Genomic DNA, 10,953 nt, shown 5'->3' with positions numbered 1-10,953 from the left:
TGCTCTGAAAAATATTATAAAACTGGGTCCTTATATTACAAGGGATCGCTCTGTCGGGGGCTTATATGACGAAATACTATCTGATCCAATAAAATACTGGAAGGATTTCAGGCCACATGTCATACCTTATCATGGTGGATCAATAAAAATGACCATTTGAAAAGAAAATTTAAAATATATTTTTTATGTGAGTAATAACATTTTCAAAAATCAAAATATTTTCTATTGTATTCCGTGGTTAAGTGCTATTTATTAGGCTTTGGGGTTCAAATTGAAAACAATCAATGGACTTCATTTTGCACATCCTTTAAAGCACTAAGGTTTTTTGTTATAAAAAGTGAGCCATCGTCCGAAACAAGATGCAATCGGCAGGAGCCAGTTCTGGACTATAAGGTGGCTTCGTATTTCGGTGTGAGGCAAAGCAGAGCATTAAAACGTTATGCATGTTGTTTTTTGTAATACTGAAAACGAACATACTTACCATCTGCGATGACATCTTAATCAACGATACCGTCATAATTACAAAAACGTAAAGCATTGACTTTTTCTCTAATTAACCAAGTTTTTCGGCCAAAAAGACTGACTAACCTTGGTTAATCCATTGCCGCGTTGTTGTTGATGATGTTATACTTACAGTATCCTCTAAGGACAATTGGCTGACCAGGACGATCAAATTGACCGTTGTTGAAAATGCAAATTACCAGTTCTATTTAAACTATCAAATTTCATATAAATAAAAAAATAATCTGGGTTTTGCAGCTGTTCCAATTTAAAAATGGTAAAACCAACGTATGCAAATGATCAAAACAGCTGAATCGACGGTGGGAAAAATACATTAATTAAACATATGACCAAATGAAACTCACTATTATATCCTCAGTTATATCCAGCGAGAGTTGGAAGTTAAGTAATTTAAAATAGTCGAAAAAAAAAACAAGCGCCCCCGGGTGGGCTCGAACCACCAACCTTTCGGTTAACAGCCGAACGCGCTAGCCGATTGCGCCACGGAGGCCGCTGTCCGACCGACCCTTAAATACCAATATGAGCTCAGTCTGCATTGTATAAATGTTCTGTAGGTCATAAATAAATATATACATGTGTAAATGTAAAATTTTTGTCAAAACGGGAGAGAAGACTAGCAAATCCCTTTACTATTTGGCAATTTTTTGTTAAGCTTTCAATAATTTTTTCTAATGAGAAATTTTGTTTTATGGATTGAAAATATTTTTCTCTGTAATAAATATAAATACTACCTCCTAACACAATCTTGAAATCCAAAATTTGAACACCATTTTTGTAACGAAAAAAGAAATGTTTTAAAATAAATTTAAAAACAGCTTTCTTAACTCTTTATGGCCTAATGTTGTCTTAGAGCAAGATGAACTTTAGCAATTTCGTTAAAAGGTTAGCAGGAAATCTCTTGAGTTTAGTGGATAGAGAGTTTAGATTGGCAAAGGTTTAAGAAAGATTCTAAAGTTGGTATTGAAGCAACTTTGAGCAGGAAGGGTTAACATTAAATTATAAACTGGATATGAATTTTTTTTCCTAATATAACTATCGATATACGATGGTTTGGTGGGGTGATGTTTCATTTTGGGAAGTAGAAAATTCCAAGATGGAGATTTTAAATTGGCGCCAAAAAAGGCAGTGTTGTTAATTCAAACGCCTAAAGAAAAACTAAACTCATGGGGTTACGTATGCTTTAGAAAATTTACTAAATTTGGTGTTGCCCTTTCTTGCCCATAACTTAACTTTTACATTTTATTTAAAATTAGCAGGAAATCCAGTGAGTTTAGGGCGGGCGCAGTGTTTCTGCCCGTATATTGGCAACACTGATTTTTTGGCGCTAATCTAAACTTCCTTTAACTATACTCACGGTATTTGCCACTATCTTTTTATCAGTATTAGAAATATCTATCACTGTTTCACTCATGAACATTCTGGATCAACGTATGGTCTTGAATAAAAAAACAATTCAATTGTTAAGGGCAAGCTTTCGACCTATTTTAAGGTCAACGTCAGGGCAAAACAATCTTAAATATGTCGACAGATTATTATATGTTTATATTTATCCCTCGAGGGCTGTAGTGAAAAACTGAAATGAAGAATGTATTTTGAATTTTGATATTGAGCCCTGTTCTTTCCGTTGTCGGCCGTGGCTCCTAAGCGTTTTGGAAGATTTAGCTCCCAAGTCTTTACCTTCCACATGATAGACAAATATAGTATATATAGTGTGTTGTCACCTGTCTTTGAGTAAAAAAAAACTACGAGGTATAGAACAGAATTACAGGGGTTATCTTATTTTGGATGGGAAATCTCCATGACAAGCTGTATTACATAGCCACTATAAGTTTTATGAATTTTCATTACTAATACTATTATTATTATTATTATTTATTGAAGGCTAGCGAAAATAGAGTCATAGTAGCCTCATATGCACTCTTAGGGATGAATTTCCGGTCGATATCTATCTATCGTCGAGGTCCAACGTAGCGTTTATGATTTTTATTATCAAGTCAATCGGGAGCATTCCAGTGAAGTCCTGTAGGCCTGCCAATCATAAGGATTCCATCGCGCTCGGCTTGCGTGAGATTTGATTAAGCTAGAGAGAAGTGCCGAGTGTTGGCGAGGCATATAAAATCACAGGCTCGGGTAGTGTTTTGTAAAGCTAACTCTCATGCGGCGGAGGACATGTCAAGTCTAGGAGTCAAACCTCCAACATCCAAGAACACCTCGGGTTTATCGAAGACGGGTGTCCTCCACTGTACATCCACCGAACACTACTCAGATACTTAGGAACCAAATAATGCGCAATCAGGAGGATTCCTCACATAAGGCTTATAAAACAACTTAACTAAGATATTAGATAGATATATATCAGAACAAGTCGGCGTCCATCAAGGGAGCTTTTTTGGTCCCACACTATATACCAGTTATACTACTTGTAGAACACAACACTATCATTTCCACCTATACCAATTATACCGTCATTTTGCTTTGTAATCCGAATCCTATCCAAGAGACCTACTTCCAACACCCTAAAAAGCCTTGAGTGATCAAAGACCGGTACATCAACAACAAGAAACTACTGACTTTTTCTCAATTACTCATTCACACAAATCAACAAATATATACAAACATACACAATGTAGAGCTACATAGGATTTATATATATATATATAATATTTACAGAAGGGGCACACCCCAAGGGGCCAAAGTGTGGCATTCCTCGACCAAGTATGACACACTGAGCAACCTTTGTCTAAAAGCGGGACACCTGCGCTGGGTTTGTCCCAAAAGCAGTTGTCCGTGTGTCACATATCACACTATCAGCCGTGAGTGGAGGTAAGTCGCTCCCAACGTCAGAAACTAAAAGTGTAATAAGGTTTATGTGCCAGGTGCGCACGTTAAATAACCTCACTGTCTAAGACATTGCGACCCCCAATGGGAAACGTATGTCCGTGTGTCATACGGGTATGGCCGATCCTCAATCGGGTTAACACGATTCTTTCATTTCGTTTCAGACTCTCGGGGGGGGGGGGGGATCTTCGATCGTGATCTTGACGCAAGAACTTCCCGGACGATATGGCCCACTTATGCTGCCAACGCATCACAATATTCTTTGTTACGCGAACAGCATCATCGGGCTGATGTTATAATTACGCAGTTGAATATTCATTCACTGCATTATTAACACTATCTTGATTGCATTTTATACATATAATATTGTACGTTAGTTTAAATTAATATGAGAAAAAGTCCTGTGATGTTATGTTAAATAAGTTAAAAGTCAAGTTTGAGGAGTAATGCCTACTGAAAATATTTTCTCTGACGGTAAGTTAATTTTCTACCCTATTGAAAGCAGTAGGAGTTCAGTATTAATCAAGTTTGGAAAAGGTCCGTATTCGATCTGTGAGGGAAAAGACCAGCCAGATGAGGACGAAATGAACGAGAAAATCCCGATCCCATTTCGGAAAGCCGTCTAACGTGGTCGAGGATAAGTGGAGTGTTTTCTCCTTAAATTGAACACTATCCGGTTGTAGGTCTGATTTCCACAGATAGTCTTGCCATTTTGTCGCCCGCCTTTTAAATGAAACTGAGCCTCCAGAGTTGGAACTATATCAATTCGGGAAACTGTATTTTTTCTCCCTTTTTTATCCACCTAAAAGAAATAGGAGAATGAGTGAATGACGCAAAAAATGAGTGACAAGTCCGAGTGTTTGCCAGCACTTCTCTTTTGAAATGGTCTACTCCCGGTCAAAAGTTGAACCAACATGAAACTGGCCGATTGCACTTCGACTGGAAAATTTGGATGGTTTAGTTGTGAAAAAATCGTAAAAATTTATGCAGTGTCAGCAATTTCTTTTCAAATCAGCATAGCTTTGTCGTTTGAGCGTTCCGCTTGTTCCCACTCCTCACCTGAAGATGGCGAAACATAATTGTCAGGCAGTTGAGGACTGATTGTTGCTGAGTTGTTCTGTTCCCAAAGAACACATCACGTAATAGGTTTACTGGGAATTTTTTTGTATATACCCAGAATGTACATAAATCACATAGGTTGCCTCATACCTTGCTTTTGCTACGTTTTTCTTTCTCAAGCTACTTTTCCCGTTCCAACAATATTACACTAGCCTTGGTTTGATTCCGGTCCCATTAGTGACCCTTCTTTGGCTAGCTGGACAGCATGTTACTTTCTATACCTTCACGTTCCGGAACTCACTTTATCTAGTTCGTTATCTAGTTGTGTTTTTTTTTTAGGGCCATAAGGCAACTTGGGCATTCCCAGACGAGTTCGGAGCTAAAAGCATACTTCATGCTTTTATAGCTGTCTGACTGTCCGAAAGTTTGTAAATATTTGCAACAGTCATATTTTTCTTTACCAACTCCTGTGTTCAGAGTTGGATTCCAGGTCCTTTTTCTCCTAAGCCTGTACCTTCTTCCATTTCTGAACCATCATTGTGCCACATTAGGATCTATTCCTGAAGCGCGGGGTTAAGTTACTTCCAAAGATCTCTTATTATCTATGACCACTTGGAAGGCTTTGTCAAAGTTGAGTTGTCCTCCCATTTTGTCAGGTACATAACCATTTCATTTATTTTCATTCTCTTTAGCATAAATGTGATTGCTCCTGTTTACATAGTTTTATTTCTTTGTTTCTCAGGAGTCTGTTGATACTCTAGAAAGCCTCCTCTTCTGCATCGAGTTGTTGGAAGAATATTTCCAGTTTTTGTGTTTCTCTTTATGAAGTACTTTAAATTACTATATTAGAGGTCCGTTTGACAAAATGGAGTCGATGTGTAATAATTGGTGCCACTTTTAGTATTAATACGACCATTGTGCATGGATTAACTCAGGGGTGTGTATTGGGTCCTACGGTTGTTTGCTTAATGTCAATGACATTAGTTGTTATCTCTAGTTATTTAATTAACTAAATGTGTACACTTAATACCTTAGGTACTTTGAGTGCTACTGTTGTGTTTTTATACTATTGCGTACATCTTTTTTTTCACAATATTCTGTTAAGATTCAGAGTCTTTACCTGCTTCTTCTGATTCATTATTTTATTTATTTCTTGCCAAATCTCGCCTTGAGGTTTTTGGATTATTTGTGTCCATTGAGTGAATTCTATCATTTCCTCATTTTCATCATGTCTTCCCTAAGATGATCGTTGATAGTAATGATCCCTATACGTTAAATCGTTTCAGGATCTACAAGGTGACCTAAGACTAAGTCGAGAGTGACTAATTTAACGAATTATTTCTAACTGTACAATTCCAGATGGAAACAACTCCGGTTCTGTTGAAAATCCCCAACAACCTACTCTCATGCTTAAGGACTGTCTTTATATCAGGTGCTAATCCTTCCCTGAAAGGAGCCTGATTATTTTTATAGTCATAACCTAAAATTTTGCAAATAAAACGTTATTAGTTCATTCATTAGAATACAGAGGCGCTGAGATTCGAACTCAAGCCTGGCCATCACTGAAAGGTGTGAGTGCGCGTGTCAACCGGTCTGCGTTAGTTTGTATTTGATTTTGAGAAGCTTAGTATTTATCCTTGTGGGAGGCAGATGGGAAGAACAGTTGTTATTCTGTCTTCTTAGTTAAACCTTGTTTCCAATCCACGCTTTTCAATTCAGCTCTTACGTGAAGTGACTTGCTGTATTCTTGTGTTCAGGTTAGAATGCTGCCTGTTGCTACTTACTTTGGGAACTTATCGGCGTGCTCATTGCCCTTTATACCGATGTGCGCTTTTACCCACGAAAAGAAGACATAGCAACGTTGCTTATATTCGTATATCGTTACAGAACAGTACTGTAATATTGTGTTTTCTAATTGTCAATTTTTGTTTTAATATAAATTTTATTATTTTAACGGTCTAAGAAAAGAGAGTGCGACTTATTCGTGAAGTGATGCTGTTGAACCTCCCTTTTTGCGTGTGCGTAAATAGTTGGCTTACGCATATTCTACGAACAGACGATAACTTTTAGAACCGGCTTCTATGTCATTTTCGGCAGCCCTGAATGGGGTTGAGCAATTTCAAATTGTTTGCAACTGTTCTTATTGATTCTGTGCGAGTTGAATTATTTTGCTTGAGTGTTCTTGTGAGGGGGGAGGCGAATTCGTACTGTCAAAGTTAACGATTTGACGAAGAGTTTTATTGTTACCAGTTTTGTTGAGTGTACCATGGATACAACCTCTTTTTGCGGAAATTGAATTTATATTTTTTCTAAGGATATGAACAAACTCTGAATCATCATACGTATGAATGAGTCATACTTATTAAAATATATTAGTAAAATTTAATTAACAAAACGTACAAACACATTGACTGTGAGAGGGAGAGAGAGAGAAAGCTAGAGAGAAGGGGAATGGTTCAAATCATGCGAATATTGTAATAATAGATAGATAGATAGAGGGAGAGAGAGAGAGAGGGAGAGGGAGAGAGAGAGAGTGAGAGAGAGAGAGAGACTAGTAAAATTACTCGAACTATTAAAAATCTTATTTTTGAAAAATTATAATAAAACGTGGTACTTCTCATTTTAAAAATAATATTACGCTCAATTACCTATTATTTTTAAATTTTTAGACCACTTATTTTAGATCCCTGTAACAAATATTGGGTTATAATTTAAACTTTTTTTTATAAACTCTTGTTTTTGAGAGAAGTGGGCTTATATATTTTATTATTTAGAGGTAATTTTTTGAATGTGACGTAAATTTGTTTATGCATACTTCGTGATTTGTATTGTATGTAAAAGGTTCTTTCCGTTTGTTTGTAAATAAACAAATGAAGGTGTAAGAAAAATACGCATGATGTCATTTTATTTAGCTAGATGTATTTTTGGCTTTACTATGAGCTATAAAAAGAAAAGTGTACGTAGGGGAGGTGCTCGTGGCTTCATGTGTGTAACCTTGCTATTTCAAGGGGTGGAATGATTTTCATGATATGTATGGAGTTTGGTTTATGTCCTTGTGTTCGAGTGTATGTGTGTTGCGCGCGCGCTGGTGAGGGGTTAATCAGTCGCTCTAGTCGGAATTTCAAGTTGAATAATCATTGTGTACCGTATGTCTTAACAGAGGTTTGCACTTTGTGCACTTGTCATCGAGGGAAGTCGCCCGTTACCACTAGCTACAGAGCGGTGGGATTATCGATTAGCGAGTCCCGGATCGGGCTAAAGTGCGGATAAACCGGACTGGAATGGGAATGAGAGGCGTGTATAGCCGGCTGTAGACTCGGATGGGAAACAAACATTTCCTGAGGAGACCTTGAGGTTGCCAGGGCTGGTAACAAAGATATTTGGAGTCTGCGGTGGATGGTGTTCCCGAAGGAGGAGGGGAAGAGATAAGATGGCGGTAGGAAATTAAAGGAAAGAGATAGGGCGAAGTGACCATTGGTCATAGAGGATTGCCTTCTCGTGACGTTTCATTAGTTGGCTCACGGAAATTGTCCTCCCGACCCATCCCCCCGCACCCTCACCAAAACCTGATATATAGCCCAATTTCTTATAGCCCCTTTCTCCCCATCCACTCTTCCTTTTCCCCCCTCGTATGTAAACAATTCTACCGCCCAGTGAAAAACCCTATTTGTTGAAAACACCCTGTTAAGCGGTTTTCCCTACTCTTTGAACATTTTCTTTTTCGGATTTATACGTATAAAACTATCGACCGACGGTTTACACCAAATGATACAGTTTAAACGAAATACAAACATTTCACTCATTTAATCCTGTGAAAAGCACACACTAAACTTCGTCTGAAGTGAGATGCTATTTTTCCAACTTTCCTGGGTCAAAGTATGTAAATTGAATGAACAATTCTTGAAACGATATTTTCTGAATATTTGAAAATAGTTCTTAAAGCTGTTAAACCGTAAAGCCCATATTTATTATGAAAATCATAATGAATATTTATAGTAAATTAAAATTATTTAGGGATGATACAAAATCTATTCATCACAGTTTCAAAACCATATCACTTTTTACAATCCTTCCTTTTTTTCGACTAGCCGAATTTTTATTACAAGAAATATACAAAAAGTGGAAAAAATTAATTGATTGATTTACTGATTGCAATGAAATACTTAAAGCAAAGAGTTTGAAAATGCAAAACAAAATAAATAAATCCATTAAAATAAGATGCAATATAATAATCTAGATACATGATTATAAACTTGAAGAAATACATATTGTCTTTAAATACAAAGTTGTGTTGATTTATCGACCAACTTACGCAGAAATTGTTCTCTTGGTTGTGATCAGGTTTGTGGCAAAGAAAATATTTTTAATTTAAATCTTTGCCTAGCAAACGGAATTTTTTGTACCTTCTTCGGGACTCTATACAAGGATATATTACACTTTTACCACAAACTGAATTTCAGTGAACATATTAACTCGTTGATAAAGATAGGAAAAATAACGATTAAGACTCTTTTCCCCCTTTTAAGTCGAGAATCTTTGAGCGTAGCAAATAAGTTAGCTATTTACAAAATGATAGTGAAACCAATACTATTGTACGCTTGCCCTGCTTGGAGCTACACAAGCATGACTAACATCAAGTGGTTACAAATAATACAAAACAAGTTTTTAAGACTAGCCACCCCGTCCCCACGTTACACAAGGCCCACAGACTTGCATGCTTTAGTTGAAATGGATTACGGAGGAGCTAAAATACAGGACCCAAAAATTTTTTTCTCAAAAAGTCTCAGCGAAAACATATTTTATCCTCCCCAATCTCAACCTTCTCTCTTATTTAACTATCTGTTACTTAATAACTGATAAGAATGTTTAACCACTAACCTACTGATTTGTTAATTTATTAAACTGTTAACTTGTTAAATTGTCAATTTGTTACTAATTTGTTAAACTAACTTATTTATTTAATTATTTACACTAACTTATTTATTTATTTATTTTAAACTAAATATTTCACTGTATATACTAAATTAGACCAACTTACTAAATTAATACCTTTTTATTGCTGACATTTGTTATAACTGTTATTCTTCGTAAAATTTATAATTAGTTCTTCCAGCTTCAGAACAATACTGTAATGATTTTGTTAATGCAAAGGATTTGTTAAAGTAAAGGTAAATGGGTTTGTCGGGATATTTTCCCATCAACATAGACAATAATGTTTTTCAGGAGGTATGGTACACAAATGGAGATATGCTAAAGACGACGCATAGGGCCCACCACTTTCCCTCAAAAATACATACGTACGCAAATTTCTTATTGTTAGAAGATATCTTGTCAATATATAAGAACTATATATTAGTCTATATATAAGAACAAGATACACATTTTTGTATTTACTGATTTTTAGTCAAAAGTATATAACTAACTTAAATTCTTTTATTTTCATGTCAACACTGAAAACATTTTCAATTTTTTCTTCACCTTTTCAACTATGAAATGAAATTAAAGTATATATCCTTTTGTAGAGCCCTGAAGAAGGTACAATGGCGTTCCGAAAGCTAGGAGAAGATTTAAAATTAAAAATATTTTCTTTGAACACATCCCTGATAACAACCAATAGAACATTATTTATACATTTCAACCAAAAACTTACATAAAAAGATTAATTGAAAGAAGTAATTTGGTCAATAGACCATTAAATATAATAGATTATTTATACACCCGAACTTAACAAACAAAATGACATTTTTTTCCTTATTGATAGCTTCTCTGTACCTCAGAATCTAGTCAATTGTGCATAAAAAAACTCATACATAAAACATAATATAAACCATAATAGTCTGGTTAGTATTTAGATATTCCTCGGAGTAATGGGGTAATAGGAAATCATTCTCTCCATTCGCGCTAATAAATATTGTTCACATATTCATACTACTCCACAATACTCGATATCCCTCGGGGTAATTGGGGATAAGGCGCACCATTCACGCAAACAAAAACATTCGTTCCAATAAAAACATTCCAATTTTACATGCCTATGTAAAATTAAAAATATTTATGGCTCTGAGATATCGGATCAGCGATCTGTGCCTGCTGCAGTGCCCCAAGGCGGAGTATAGGTTATCCGGGATGTCGTATTTCTTTCTTTGCAGTCTGTATGTGCTCTACCAGGATAAGTTCTCCACATGAGACGGTGCCAGTGTGTGAATTAGTCAAAGTGCCATCAGCTTGCTAGAGTGTTCGACGTAAGCAATTCGCTAGCTTACATCACCTTGGGAAGACATGGAAGCTGAGCAAATAGGTTTGTCATAAATTGACAAACGGTAACAAGCTTCTGCTTTCATTGTTTTCAAGGCACAAGGTAGAGACGTTTTTTGACCGGATTGTCACATGCGATGAAAATAGATCCTGTACAGTAACGCCAGGACGTCGTACTATGACCCTGTCCTATTGACCCCAAAACGAAACATTCATCAATAAAAGGTGATACATTCTGTTTAGTAGAATATGGCAGGCATAGCACTACGTGGCCAGACC

At 36.2% G+C, this 10,953-nt stretch overlaps 1 non-coding gene across 1 annotated transcript; it reads right to left on the bottom strand.

Annotated features, from left to right (window-relative positions):
* Positions 1-938: 938 nt before the first annotated feature.
* Trnan-guu lies at positions 939-1,012 on the bottom strand. The gene has a single exon. It is a non-coding gene; the product is annotated as a tRNA-Asn (tRNA).
* Between the last annotated feature and the right edge of the window lie 9,941 nt (positions 1,013-10,953).

Source organism: Cimex lectularius, unplaced genomic scaffold, assembly GCF_000648675.2.
Source record: "Cimex lectularius strain Harlan isolate CLEC.00 unplaced genomic scaffold, Clec_2.1 scaffold27, whole genome shotgun sequence".
Classification (NCBI taxonomy): Eukaryota; Metazoa; Arthropoda; class Insecta; order Hemiptera; family Cimicidae; genus Cimex; species Cimex lectularius.
This window is presented reverse-complemented; position numbering and strand designations above follow the sequence as displayed.